The following is a 15,500-nucleotide window of genomic DNA, read 5'->3' on the forward strand; positions in this document are numbered from 1 at the left end:
ACACTGCCCAAAGGAAAGAAGACATTAGGTTGCATGTGGATATACAAGGTTAAATTCAACTCAGATGGGTCCATAGAAAGACACAAGACAAGGTTAGTGGCTCGTGGCTTTACTCAAACATTTGATGTGGACTACAAGGAAACCTTTGCTCTTGTTGCAAAGATGAACTCAGTGAGAGTACTCCTTTCAGTTGCTGTTAACAAAGAGTTGCCTATGTATCAAATGGATGTAAAGAACTCCTTTTTACGTGGTGATCTTGAAGAAAAAGTCTACATGAGATTACCCCCAGGTCATCCTCAACGTCATGAACTTGATGTTGTGTGTAAACTGCACAAATCGATTTATGGTCTTAAACAGTCACTGAGAGCTTGGTATGCCAAGCTCAGTTCATTGTTTACAACTATTGGTTTTAAAAGAAGCAACGCAGACTCCTCACTGTTTGTGCGCACAAGAACTGCTGGGAAATTGGTAGTCCTTATATATGTAGATGATTTGATCATTATAGTAGATAACCCTGAAGAAATAAAGGAGCTCAAGCATTCACTACAACAACATTTTGCAATCAAAGATCTTGGAATACTAAGATATTTTCTTGGCATATAAATGGAAACCTCTCACAAGGGTTTCTTTCTCAGCCAGCGGAAATATGTTCTAGACCTTCTCAAGGAAGCAAACATGAGTGATGTTAAACCTATCATACACCTCTTGACATCAAGCTCAAACTTAGCTTGGAAGGGGCAACCACTTCCAAACATAAGCTATTATCAGCGACTTGTTGGTAAGTTGATATATTTGACTATTACAAGGCCTGACATAGCCTATTCAGTGAGCATTACTAGCCAATTTATGCACTCTCCCATGATGGAGCATTTTAATCTTGTCAAAAGAATTCTTCAGTACCTAAAAGGTTCAGTGGGTCATGGCATAATCATGAAGAAGAGCACTCAAATCACAGGTTATTGTGATGATGATTGGGCTGGTAACTCTATTGATTGTAGGTCTACAATGGGGTATTGCACGTTTGTGGGAGGCAACCTTGTTACATGGAAAAGTAAAAAGCAAGCAGTTGTTGCAAGATCAAGTGCTGAGGCTGAATATCGAGCCATGACATCTACTACGTGTGAACTAATATGGCTGAAAGGTCTACTATCTGACTTAGGTGTCTTCACTCTTCAGTCTATGTCTATTTTCTGTGACAACCAGGCAACAATGCATATTGCTGCTAACCCCGTCTTCGACCAGAGAACTAAGCATATTGAAGTTTATTGTCACTATGTTCGTGCACAAGTACAATCACAAGTCATCAAAACTTATTTTGTTAAGAGCTACGACCAACTTGCAAACTTATTCACTAAACCATTAGCCTCTCATTAGTTTCAAAGGCTTCTCGGCAAGCTTGGATCCATCAACCTTCTGGATCCTGCTTGAGGGGGAGTATTGAAAGACCTTTGGTTACTTAGGGTTCCTCATGATTAGGGTTTCTCGGTATTATCTGGGTAATAGGGTTTGTGTCAACCCTATTAGTGTTTTACCTAGTTAATAGCCTTTTATTATCTTCTTGCTCTTATCAACTTGTATAAGGGTCTTATCTTGTTGTCAACTCCTTAATCCAATGAGCTTAGTTATGTTCCATATGCCGGCTATTTAGCATGATTCAAGGAGATTTGGGATAGGTAACTTGAGTGTTGAGTGTAGTTTGCAACTCACTCAAACTCTCCTATATATTTGTAACCTAGGTATGCTCTCATTACGATTTCTATAATACATACAAAATCAGAAACTTCAAAAGTCAACATTGGTACTAAACCTTTGTCTCGTAATCGCATATTCTAATCAAAGCATCAATAGGCATTCGTTTCACATGTCCAAACCACCGTAATCGATTTTCTGTCATCTTTCCTTCAATTTCAGCTACTCCTATTTTACCTCAAATATCCTCATTCCTAATCTTATCATTTCTTGTGTGCACACACATCCAACGAAGCATTCTCATCTCTGCTACACTCATTTTATGTACGTGTTGATGCTTCACTGCCAACATTCTGAGCCATAAAGCATTGTTGGCCTTATTGTTGTTCTATAAAATTTTCTCTTGAGCTTTAGTGACATATGACGATCACACAACACGGTCGATGCACTCTTCCACTTCATCCATCTAGCTTGTATTCTATGGTTGAGGTCTCCATCCAACTCTCCGTTCTTTTGCAAAATAGATTCTAGGTAGTGAAATCAATCGCTCTTTCGTACTTCCTAACCTCTAATCGTCACCCCTAACTCATTTGAGCCTCCGTTCGCACTGAGCTTGCACTCCATATCCTCTGTCTTTGGCCGACTTAGACGAAGATCTTTATATTCCAACACTTCTCTCCAAAGGTTAAGCTTCGCATTTGCTCCTTCCTGAGTTTCATCTATCAACGTTACATCGTCTGCGAAAATCATACACCAAAGATTATCATCGAGAATATGTCCCCTTAACTCATCCATTACCAATGCAAAAAAGTAAAGACTTAAAGATGAGCTTTGATGTAACCCTACAGTTATGGGGAAGCTTTCGGTTTGTCCTTCATGAATTCTTACAGCAGTCCTTACTCCATCATACACATCATTTATAGCTTGGATATATGCTACTTGTACTCATTTATTCTCTAAAATCCTCCGAAGAATGTCTCTTAGGATCTTATCATACACTTTTTCCAAATCTATAAAGACTATGTGCAAAGATCTTGGAAAAAAAAAATAGATAGTATTTTTGTGAAAACCTGCTAACTAGAAGCAATAACAAACAATCTCAAAACAGATATAATGTTCCTGGCAGCATTGTTGGAGGCTTTGATAAATTCTGGAAACAAGAAGAAATCCAATTATTTCAGTAAACCCTTCGCCCTGAAGTGAGTAAATTGGTTGATAAAATTAGTACAGAGAAAATATGATGGTTTTATAAAAGTCAAAGGGGGGCAGCAGTGACACAAAAAATTCACCTTTTTACAGAACCCAAAATTAAAACTTCAGTTCATATTTCAGAATTATGGCTCCGTCTCTTCAGCCACGAAGTATGTTGAGGAAGAATTCCTTCGCCCCTATAGAGGATTTTCCCCATGGCGAATGAAACAAATGTATTGAACTGTGGAGCAAATGCACTGAGCGATGCCACCACCTAATCCATAAATGTCAACAAGGGTACCAAAAGGCCTCCATCGGGGACATGGATGATAAAACCACCACAACATTCCCCTCCTCCTCACTTCAACTACTTCCTTTTTACCATTGGAATAATCTCCAAACTAGAAATGAGTACTACCACCATGGCCAACAACATGCCATGTAGTTCAAAATTGGGCTTACTTGGGGAGGAAGTCTGGTCACTAGTAAGTGAGAAGATTACTAAGCATAGGGCAATAATTAGAAATGTCCAGTCTGCAGAAGTAGCCTACATAATAAGTTAGTAACATTTCAGTTGGACACTACTTTTTTTTTACAGTCAATAAATTGATCCATCTCAACTAAATTTGTACACTTAAAGTCCTCAAGGTTAAATTCAGTATTATTTGTGATAGCAAACATGGTTGAATGAATAATATCTAATTCTCTTTTCTGTCCTAGCACTCTAAATTTAAATTTTGGTAACTCGAGCGGTTGAGATACGTGATCAGCATGGGGGCGCTTACCTGCATTCGTGGTTTCGAAGCTGTGACAGTTAACATCATCTGGGAACCTTGCATCCCTTGATGTTGTCCAGAACGTAAATGCAAGGATATCTAATATCTCATCAAATATATAATGAGGTTAGTGCCCTGGCTAAGGTTACATCTAATGGGGCATTGAGAACAGAAAATTAGTAAATAAATCCTGATAATTATAAGTTTTATAGAAAAATACTTCAAGAAATCTCGAGAAATACATAGCTCTTGGTATCCTCCATTTGAGAAATTCTTATGTGCCTCATCACGAGTGATGCTTCCGTCCCTATTGGTGTCTATATCCATAAATATTGTTGTATAGTTTTGAACTTCAGATTTGTTCATCCTTGGCCAGGGAAGCTCTGAATCATCTGAAGCAGATCTGGCTGGGAAATTAATTTGTGGGGCTAGAATTTTTGGAGCACCAGGACCATTCATGGCTGCCATGACAATCTCCGACATTAGTTATAATGGAAATGTGCCTTAAAGCTCAATCAAGAGGTGACACTTTTATATATTTTCATGTCACTTTCATATATTTTGGGATTTCGTCATTTCGCAATTGAATTTCGACTCTTACAAGACTTTTATATCCTATGAGATTAATTATATAGAGAATGTGGATATTCAATAACCTTTCATTATTTCAACTGTATAGACCTTCCAATATAACATAGGGAGCTAATTTTGTATCTTATAGCTATGTCACTACGTACTCAGGTGTACCTTATATAACTCATTTGCTAGCACTTTAAATTGTCTAATTGAGACATCATGTAATAATGAAAATGTCACTTTAATTTTTCTGGTAAAAGTATCTCACCATTTGAATTGTGATCTTCTGGATTGCATTATCTTCCATCCTTATTTTGGAATACAAAAATCTCTTGACGAGACAATGGTACATTCATAATTATTCACGTCGTTCTTCAAGAACAACTTTTCTTCCAATAACGATGGGAAAATTGATCTCACAGATCTAATACTATTTGTTTGATCAACAATTTCTTAAGTATTCTCTTTCATGGAAGTTTGGTAAAAACATTAATAATAATGCAGAATCTTCATGCTCGCTTAATGGATGTCCATATGATATCTTACTTGTATAGTGTAACATAAATATTATGATCTAAAAAACGAGTCAAATGTAAAATTTTCGTGTCATATCAACACATTATATTGATAAATTAACTTCAAGTTTCCAAGTAAGGAGCTCAAACATAATTCTAAGAAGCAACTTATAATGAAAATAATTCTAACCTTAAGGGATAATTATCGGTTACGTTCAATCTCGACATGAGTATATAGAGATTATAGGTCATGTTCTTCTAGAACTGAATGCATTTTTTTAACACTTAAAATAGGAGCATCAACAAGGGCTAGCATGGTCAACCCTTGATGGGCTCAGGATTAAGACTTCAAAGATATGACAGTAAGGTTTAAGTGGTTCACCCTAAAAAACTAGGATACGTCCACTTTAGTGTATATATATTTGAAATGGATTAGAAGGAGTGCTCTGTAATAGTGTATTATGTTTTCTTTTTCTCTTGTGTGTCTGATTGCTTGTAAGCCCCAAAAGTCACGGGCTCTCAAGTACTTCACTACTCTAGCATTAAATGAACCAAACGCGCAGACACAACTTGCTAGCTACTCCTTCGTTCTTCAGTCAACACGTAGAGATGAAGTGATGTTTACTCAGGTCTAATTGCATGGTTTGATCAGCCAATCCATCTAGAACACCTCGCTCGGCCTTGAAGGGTAGAGGAAACCCCCGCCCGAGCGCTAGGTGTACTTTCTAGGTTTTCATGTTATAAGGTTGTTAGTTTGCCAACTTACTTCACGTAGTCAGAAAGTACTTTCTAAATAGGCTCTCAGCTTCTTTGCTGATAATTAATCCAGACCGGTAAACGGTCGTCCGCAGAGGTCGGTACTCATTTCTTTTAAGCCATCTAATCATTGAGCACCGGTCAACATCATCAGTCAACATCATACCTTTAAGAACCCACTAAGGGGTTCATGCTGAGGCACCTATGCCGAAGCACAAGAGTTTCCTTCCAACCAGGAGGCCAATCATAGCACGACACATGTCAACGTCAAAATAAAGTTCATAAAGTCCCATATCGACCGCGGACAGAAGCTGGAGACTCTCCTCAACTATAAAAGGTGACCATTCTCCTACAATTAATCCCGAATGTCATTATTGTACTTAAACTAGTCATTAGTACCCACTAATGATGGTTATGCTTGAACCTATGTATTTGTGCAAACCATTCATTATTAATGAGAACTCCTTTACTCCATAGACGTAGCCAAACTTAAGGTGAACCACGTACATCTTGTGTTTGTTTCCCCATCTCTATCTCTTTACATATTATTGATGCGATGAAAGTTAAGCACTCAAATTAAACCCTCTTGTTGTCAAATTGTAGTATAAATGCAAGTAGGGATCGTTCTAAACCGGGGATTAGGAGGGCTTGCTAAAACCTCTAAACTTACTCAAAAACATAAAAACAAAGTTAAAAACGTTTGAATAGACTCAAGGGACTCAAAACAGATTCTAAAGACTCAAAACAACTTAAAAACACTCAAAATTGCCTAAAAACACAAACTGGGCAGATTTGACTCTAACACAACTTTGGACGAATTTAGTGTTTTGACTTAAATCAAAACACTCTAAAACACAAATAAAACAGATTTTAAACACTTTGGAACAAGAAAGTAAAATGGGGTTTTTGATTTGGATGAATTTGAAATAAACAAGCAAGTTATAAAACTAGGCAGATTATAAAATGAATTTGAGAAATAAAATGATGGATGGGTTAGTTAGAGGTCCGTTCTTCACACATGACACACTTGTACATGAATCAATTTCCAATTGCTTTTCAATAACTATGATACTCAACACCCCAGATTAATCGTGATGCACAAATTAACCCTCAGATTTTCCTTTACTCATTGAATTGGATGAATGCATGCGACAGCCCAAATCATTCTCTAAAAGTCCCCTATATGAATGCATAATAGAGATACAATCAAAGATCATTACATTCAATGAAAATCATAAGTGTTGACGAGACAATTATAACTATGAATGCATGATACAATTGCCAAGAATTCAATTAACGCGATTGTGATAGACAACCTTCACTACTCATGAATATAAACTTGTAACGATTAGGTGAAACTCATTTATATTCTAGCATCTAATTCATGCATGAAAACTAAGTATGCATCCTTAATAAACATACAAGAATCAGTTATGAATAAAATAGATAATTGAATTGCAATCACAACTTATCAAATCACAATTGGAAGAAATCAATTCAAATCTCAAGCATGTTTATGGCTTCAAACTTCCCCCTAACTAAATAGGGGTTTAGCCACTCATAATTGCAACAAAATTAGAAAATAACAACGTAGACATTGAAAGCAAGAACGGAGTACACCTAAAACGCTCCTAAGTTCCAAGCTTGAAACGTCAAGGACCTTTGTTTTCACCACCTTGTTGTAGCACAAGTGTCTAGGATGTGTATGGATATATGGATGGAATGGATTTGCATGGCTAAGAGATGAAAGTGTATGGATTGGTGAGATGTAGTATGGCTAGATGAATGGATGGAGGTCACGGCAAGGAAATTGTGTTTGTGAATGAAGTTGTGAGATGTGAAATGTAATGTCTTTGGATGATGGCCCCCAAATTATGGTGAAGGGTGGATGTATTTATAGGCTAGGGAGGGGACTGTATGGAATTGTAATGAGTGGATGTAATGGGTGTAGTGGGTGAATGTTTGGTAATGAGTGGATGTAATGGGTGTAGTGGATGAGTGTTTGGTAGTGAGTAGTGTTTGGTAATAAGTGGATGTAATGGGTGTAGTGGGTGGATGTTTGGTAATAAGTGGATGTAATGGGTGTAGTGGGTGAGTGTTTGGTAATGAGTGGATATAATGGGCGTAGTGGGTGGATGTTTGGTAATGAGTGGATGTAATGGATGTAGTGGATGAGTGTTTGGTAATGAGTGGATGTAATGGGTGTAGTGGATGGATGTTTGGAGTTGTAGGTCAACACACTTGCATACACACATGCTGATTTCTAGCCTTCAAATCTTCAAAAACGTCCATCCTCATGTCTCCATGCTTGCACTATCCAATCTTGGCTCAAAAATCCTCTAAAATGCTCCAAAATGCATTTTCTTGCCAACTTTGTTATTATGACCTACAAACACACGAAAATAGCTTAAAATACATAATTAACTAAGAAATAACAACACAAATGCAAAAGAACAAGCTAACTAAGTCACATAAATATGCTCCTATCAATTTTGTGCATCAACATTTGGCGCCGTCTATGGGAAAATACACTTATTCATACTCTCTTCAGCTTTGTCAAGCTGGTTTCAATCATTCATACACCCTCCTTTGACCAAGCATCTCTCTCCAACATGGGGAGCAAAGGAATCGACAACACACAGAACGACACTCTCTTCGTGCCTAGTGTGAGACAGTAAAGTAAGGAGCAAAAAAAGTTTACTCCTCAAGCTACAGTTGAAGAGCTGGAGGCTCAGAACAAGATAGTAATGAAGAACGAGATCTTCTAGGAGCAGTATGAGAAGCTCTTCGAGATGCTCCACGAGGCTAGGCATACTCAGTCACACGAGCCCATTGCCCTTGTGGACGTCAACCATTACCTGGTTACTCCCCAATACGGAGGGTCATCGGTCTTCAACATGGATATTCCTAATAAGGATTAAGCTACTTATCAATATTTTGATCAACGCGAGACTTCTCTCAACCCTGCTACTTCGACCTGAAGCAAGACAGGTAGAGGGAGCCACCTCCTTGCAAAGGGAGCAGAAGGATAGAAAGCTATTTATCGCGACTGTTGAGGCTTCCTGAGGCAACGTCGAGATAACCCCATCCATATAAGCTCAAAGATCAATGACCTAAGGGTTTCTGAATGACTCAATCCTCTACCACGGCCCAAGCTAGCTACCAATCCAGGGAAGAAGTGACAAGTCCTAGAGGAATATGAGGGTATATGGGACTCAGAGGTTTTCCAGCAGACATGCCCTAGAAGCTAGTACGGTGAATCTAAGGAAAAACCACATGCCCTTGATAAAACTTCCCTACTTCCAAGAGGTGATGGAAACTTACGAAAGAAGGCTCAAGTATTACATGACTCCACCCAGAACCCCCTTGTTCTATAGCTCCTTGAGGAAGTAAACAAGTTAAAGGCCGAATGTCAGGCCGAGATACCTGACTGGAATCAACCAAGGCTAGACCCTCTAACAAGGAGGATCCTTTGCACCCTTCTACAAGGAAAAACTAAACATAAACTTTGCTTACAATTGTATTGGTATTGAAGATCCAATTGAGCATATCCACGTCTTTGAATCTACCATGGAATACCAAAGACATAATGATGAGGAACGATGTCTTATATTCCCCTCAACTCTCTTTGGTGGAGCTCTCAATTCGTATTGTTGTCTTCAACCTAATACTATGGATTCCTTCGCTGAGCTAAGAAAACTCTTTGTGGCTCAACACATCTTCCAAGCTGATTACTTACACTCTGCTGATGAGTTATACACCATTCGTCAAAAGTCGGAAGAGTCATTTAGTGAATATGATGGTCGCTTCAGTCACGAGTACTCTTGTTGCGCTAATGCAGATGATAAAACAACATTCATAGCCTTCACAGTAGGCATGAGTGAATGTTTTTTCAAGTACATGATCAATGTTAACACTTAGAAGAGTTACTCTGAAGTGATGCTACAAGCTTACAATCATGCCTTTGATGAGGCAAGGACATACCAAGGGAACCTTTATATGATTACCCCGTACCAACAAGTAAGGAGTAGAAGTCAAGTTCTACCAAGTGAAAAGGCTTTGGCCATCCAGACACCTATTGCATCCTCTCTTACCTCACTTAGTTACCCGCTAAGTCACCAAATATATTTGTCTATTGGCAAGAGAAATGATTTTTACTCTCAACAAGCTCATTACAACAAGACGGATAAAGGTTTGTATCAAGACAACTAGGGGTGAACGTACCTTCAAATATTATGACCATGAGGTCAAGCTTAACTCTTTCAAAATGGGGGACTGGGTGCTGAAGGAAATGCTTTTACAAGAAGGCATACGCATTACAAGCGTTTTAACTTTCAACTGTTTGAGATCCTTTGTAACACAAGCCATTCGGCAAATATTTAATGAATAGGGAATTAAGACAACTTCGTCTAAGTCTTTTACATTCCTAGCATTGGAACACTTGGTCTACGCTGACCTACCTTTATACTCTAACTCAGAGCTTCAACATACGTATTTGGCATAAAGTAAGTAAAACTAAGTGTTACAACCAACATGGTTCACATATCCAAACAATGGATTCCTTCATGCATAGCAAAACATTTATAAGCATCACTCATGTCAATCAACATAAACATCATACATTTCAACACATTCATATATAAGCCAACTGAGCTTTGAAGGGGTGTCAACATGCATTTTGCCATTCGACACTTGCTACATATGCCTCAGCAACTTGCCCTCATTCTCACCAACCAGGTGATAAAGGAACTCACATTCATATCACCAACCAAGTGATGAAGAGTACAACCCATACTCTAATATCCTTTGACAACTTGCCATTCTTTCCACCAACCAAGTGATGAAGGCACTTATCTTTGTATCACCAACTAGGTGATGAAGAGTACAACCATTACTCTAAGAAACAATTTTAAGTTTCGGCAATTTGCCACTTTTGTTATCAACCAGGTTATGAAGGAACTCCCTTCGTATCACCAACCAGGTGATGAAGAGCACAACTAGTACTCTAATAAACAATGTTGAGATTTGACATATTGCCACTCTTCTCACCAACTAGGTGATGAAGGAACTCACCTTCGTATCACCAACTAGGAGATGAAAGATACAACTAGTACTTTAATAAACATTTTTGCCTCAGCAATTCACCACTCTTCTTACCAACTAGGTGATGAAGGAACTCACCTTCGTATCACCAACAAGGTGGTGGAAGATACAACTAGTACTTTAATAAACATTTTTGACTCGTCAACTCATCACTCTTCTCACCAAATGGATGATGAAAGAACTTACCTTCTTTTCACCAACTAGGAAAGAATAGTACGTCATGCACTTGTGGATTCTTAGCATTTATAAGCAATAAAAAAATTTTAAGCCTTACAACTCGAAAAATGCATATATAAACTCAACAACGCCTTCCACACTTTTGCTCAAGAGTGTGGAAGCAAAATCGTATTATATGGTTTAACAAACCTCCAACAATTATAACATGTAGAATGCCTTCCACACTCTTACTCAAGAGTGGAGAAGCAAAATCTATTTATATGGTTCCTCCGAACTTTCAACTACTACAACATGTAGATTGCCTTCCACACTCTTGCTCAAGAGTGTGGAAGCAAAATCTCTATATGAGGTCTCTCCCACATTTTCTTGTCCCTGGTTCAAAAAAAAAAAAAAATCTCTATTAAAAAAAATGAAATTAATTAATTAATTGTTAATTATTAATTAATTATTAATTATGACATGTGAAGAAGGCCAACAAAGCTTCAACACATAAGAGATAACTACAACATGTAGATTGCCTTCCACACCCAAAGGAGAAAGCTTCCCACACCCAAGGTAGAGAGCTTCCTGCACCCTTGAAGGGAGAGAGCTTCCCACACCCAAAAGGGTGAGCTTTCCATACCTTTGAAGGGAAAGAGCTTCCCACCCCCAAGGGAGAGAGCTTCCCATACCCAAGGGTATGAGCTTCCCACACCCTTGAAGGAAGAGAACTTCCCACACCCAAGGGGGTGAGCTTTCCATACCTTTGAAGGGAGAGAGCTTCCCACACCCAAGGGGAGGAGCTTCCCACCCCCTTAAAGGGAAACAGCCTTCACACACTTTGAGGAAGGAAGCCTCCCACACCTTGAAAGGAGGAAGCTTCACACTTTGCCTAACTACAAAAAATTCAGAAAGCCTTCCACACTCTTGCTCAAGAGTGTGGAAGCAAAATCTATTTCTGGTTAAAAAAAGCTTCAACCGAAAGCTTCAACAAAAAATTCAAAAAGCCTTCCACACCACACTCTTGCTCAAGAGTGTGGAAGCAAAATCTATTTATGTGGTTCAAAAAAGCTTCAACAAAAAATTCAAAAAGCCTTCCACACTTTTATTGTGGAAGCAAAATCTATTTTTGTGGTTCAAAAAAGCTTTAACCTAAAAGTTTCAACCAAAAAACTTCACCTACAAAGCTTCAACCTAAAAGCTTCACCTACAAAGTTTCAACATACAAGCTTCACCTACAAAACTTCAACATACAAGCTTCACCTACAAAGCTTCAACCTAAAAGCTTCAACTACAAAGTTTCAACCCAAAAGCTTGACCTACAAAGCTTCACCTACAAAGCTACAACTTAAAAGCTTCACCTACAAAACTTCAACATAAAAGCTTCACCTACAAAGCTTCAACATACAAGCTTCACCTACAAAGCTTCAACCCAAAAGCTTTACTTACAAAGCTTCACCTACAAAGCTTCAACCTAAAAGCTTCACTTACAAAGCTTCAACCAAAAAGCTTCACCTACAAAGCTTCAACTTAAAAGCTTCACCTACAAAGCTTCAACATACAAGCTTTACCTACAAAGCTTCAATTTATGGTGTCCTAGAAATAACTTCAACTATTCAAGCTATGTGCCCAAAAAGCTTCACCTACAAAGCTTCAACATAAAAGTTTCACCTACAAAGCTTCAACTAAAAAGTTTCACCTACAAAACTTCAATTAAAAAGCTTCACCTACAAAGCCTTAACCAAAAAGGCTTCAACACTACTGCATGTAGAAAGCTTCACACACTCTTGATCAAGATAGTGTGAAGTAAAATCAATTTATGGTGTCCTAGAAATAACTTCAACTATTCAAGCTATGTATTCAAACAAAAAATCTACAATAAACATACAAAAAAAAAAACTAATAAAAAGGAGAGAAAGGCTGCCAACAAGGAAAGTAAGAGTGTGCCTCCTCTTCTTTGGGCCTAACAGCCTTCATAAAAAAAAAAATATTAAAAAAAACCATACGAGAAGAAGTTTTGGGCCGCCACTTAGAAAAGAAAATGGTGAAGTTTTGTTATTTTGACAACTTGGCTATTAGCAAGACACCTCATTCGGCAACTCTCCTCGCCCGGAAACTTAGGGGACTCTCACTATATGCTACTACATTCTGGTACTTAGAAATTTCGTGATTACTCAGTGACTTGGATTTTGCAAGTCCCCAACCGAGAAACTTTCATCACTCGGGAACTTAGGGGAGCACTACTTGTACCATACTTGAACAATCTTGAAACTACCAAGCACCGGTCAACGTCATACCTTCAAGAACTCACTGAGGGGTTCATGCTGAGGCACCCTTGCTGAAGCACAAGAGTTTCCCTCCAACCAGGAGGCCAATAACAGCACGACACATGTCAACATTAAAATAAAGCTCATAGAGTCCCACATCGACCACAGACAGAAGCTGGAGACTCTTCTTAACTATAAAAGGTGACCATTCTCCTACAATTAATCCCGAATGTCATTAAGGTACTTAAACTAGTCATTAGTACCCACTAATGATGATTATGCTTGAACCTATGTATTTGTGTAAACCCTTCACTATTAATGAGAACTCATCTACTCCATGGACGTAGCCAAAATTAGGGTGAACCACGTACATTTTGTGTTTGCTTCCCTATTTCTATCTTTACATATTATCCTCATTAGTGACCAAAGCAACCAAGTGAAGGTCGCAAACTTGACACTTTACGTTATTCCAAAGTCTTCATTGATTTTGTGCATCAATAGGAGTCATCCAATCATTTGACTTTTCAATCTCCATCATCGAGGTCACAAAATACTTGACTTGTCTAGGTGTTCAGTCGGTATCGACCTCTTGATCTTTTCCTCAAATATTGATGCTAGTCTTGCAAGGCTATCTGCTCTATGTTCTCTGTCCTTGGGATATGAGAGATGGTACATCCCAAGAACTGTTTGACCAATGCTTTTGATACTTTAACATATGCCCTTATGCTCTCATCTCGGAACTGGAACTTTTCATTTATTTTATTCACCATCAATCCAGAGTGAGATGTAAACCTGCTAAAAAGGCCCCATATTGTGCCTCGTTGTTTAAGCTAGGAATTTGAACTATAAAGCGTTTTAAGTAGGAAGACTCGTTCCGCAACCATTCTGGTTCGATGACCCATCTATGAACAAGCTCTATTGCCAGGTGGTAGTATATCTAGGGCGATTTTCCTGCCCATGGAAGTGGTCGGATCGTTCTACATGCTCTTGCTTTTGCTTGACAGTGTTGTTGGAACCAGTGCACAAACTCGAGCAACCTGCAAAACAATAAACAATCATAAGCAAGCCTGGGATGAAGGTGGGGTGTGATGGCCAAAGGCTCTCTAAGGATCAAGTTAGTGAATTATTTTAGACTCAAGCAGTGGGCAAGAGAATTCAAGTATAAATATTGCGCTACTAGAGATGAATCTTAGATGTGTGTATTTATACCGTTGGGAGAGGGACCTTTTTAGGATATAATATTTGTTCTAAGCCGGGAGAATCCTAGAGGATATGTAAAAGTAGATATTGCACCCTTTTAGGAGTTGTGATTACTTGCGGCGCACGCCTATTCCTAGATTGTAGGAACTCCAAGACTTATAATTAAGGATCTGATTATGTCCATGTCCATATCAGATCTCGTGTCTTGCGAAACAAGCATGGTTATCCAATGGAGTCGCTTGAACTTCGCCTGTTGCCCGAAACTAGGTGATGGTGGCATCGCTATTCTGTTTGATACAGCTTCGTTAGGAGTTGGTGAGTTCATGACTGCATTTATGAGGTAATGGTGTGAATAATTAGACCGCTAACAAATAAAAAATCTAAACACTAATTTAAACCTCACAAGTATACGACTCAAATAAGATAGTATAATGACAAGTAAGGGTCGATCCCATAGAGACGAGATTAATTTAAGCAAAAATAATAACTATCAACTCAAAAGTACAACAAATGACTGCTTTTGTTTTATTTTCGTAATATGACTCAATTAAACACTAAAGCATTAAACTAAAAATCACAATTTTGTTGATTGATAAGCAAACAAGAAAACCGATGAAACAAGATAGTAAATGAAAGAAATAAAACATGAAAATGAATGAATGATTGTAATGAATTAGGATTGTAATCTATGGATGGTGAGCCTAAGGTTTCGGAATCCACACTCCATCATACGTTTCTCAAATCAATGCTCCGTTAATACAATTCCAAATTTAATTCTTGAAGTTTACCTACAATTCCAACTCAATTTGCAATTGTTGCCCTTAAATATGATTTCTCCCAATGGTCATGCTAAGAGTCAAGTATTTTTGTATGCAACTAGCCTATGGTCAAGGTCTAATTTAACATCCAACAATCCGTTAAGCTCTTTGGAAACGATAAACATACACACCATACAAGTCTAGGTCTAGCTCATATGCATATGCAATCTCTAAATCGTTGTGCTTATATGTAAGGCAAGATGATCACTCAACACAAATAAACACAATTATATCTAGGGAGTTTTAATGAAAAGGGTTTGGGACAACTTTTTCTTAACCAAAAACCATACACAACTTTTATTTAATGAAAAGGGTTTGAGATTTAATAAAAAGGACAAAAGTAACATACAAAAGGCCTTAAAAAAAAAGTCCCACGGGCTGAAGCATAGCCCAACATGCAACATCAAATCTTTCTTCTAACTTTGGCCCTAACAGAAATTAACCAAAATCTAT

Source organism: Malus sylvestris, chromosome 5 (assembly GCF_916048215.2).
Source record: "Malus sylvestris chromosome 5, drMalSylv7.2, whole genome shotgun sequence".
Lineage (NCBI taxonomy): Eukaryota > Viridiplantae > Streptophyta > Magnoliopsida > Rosales > Rosaceae > Malus > Malus sylvestris.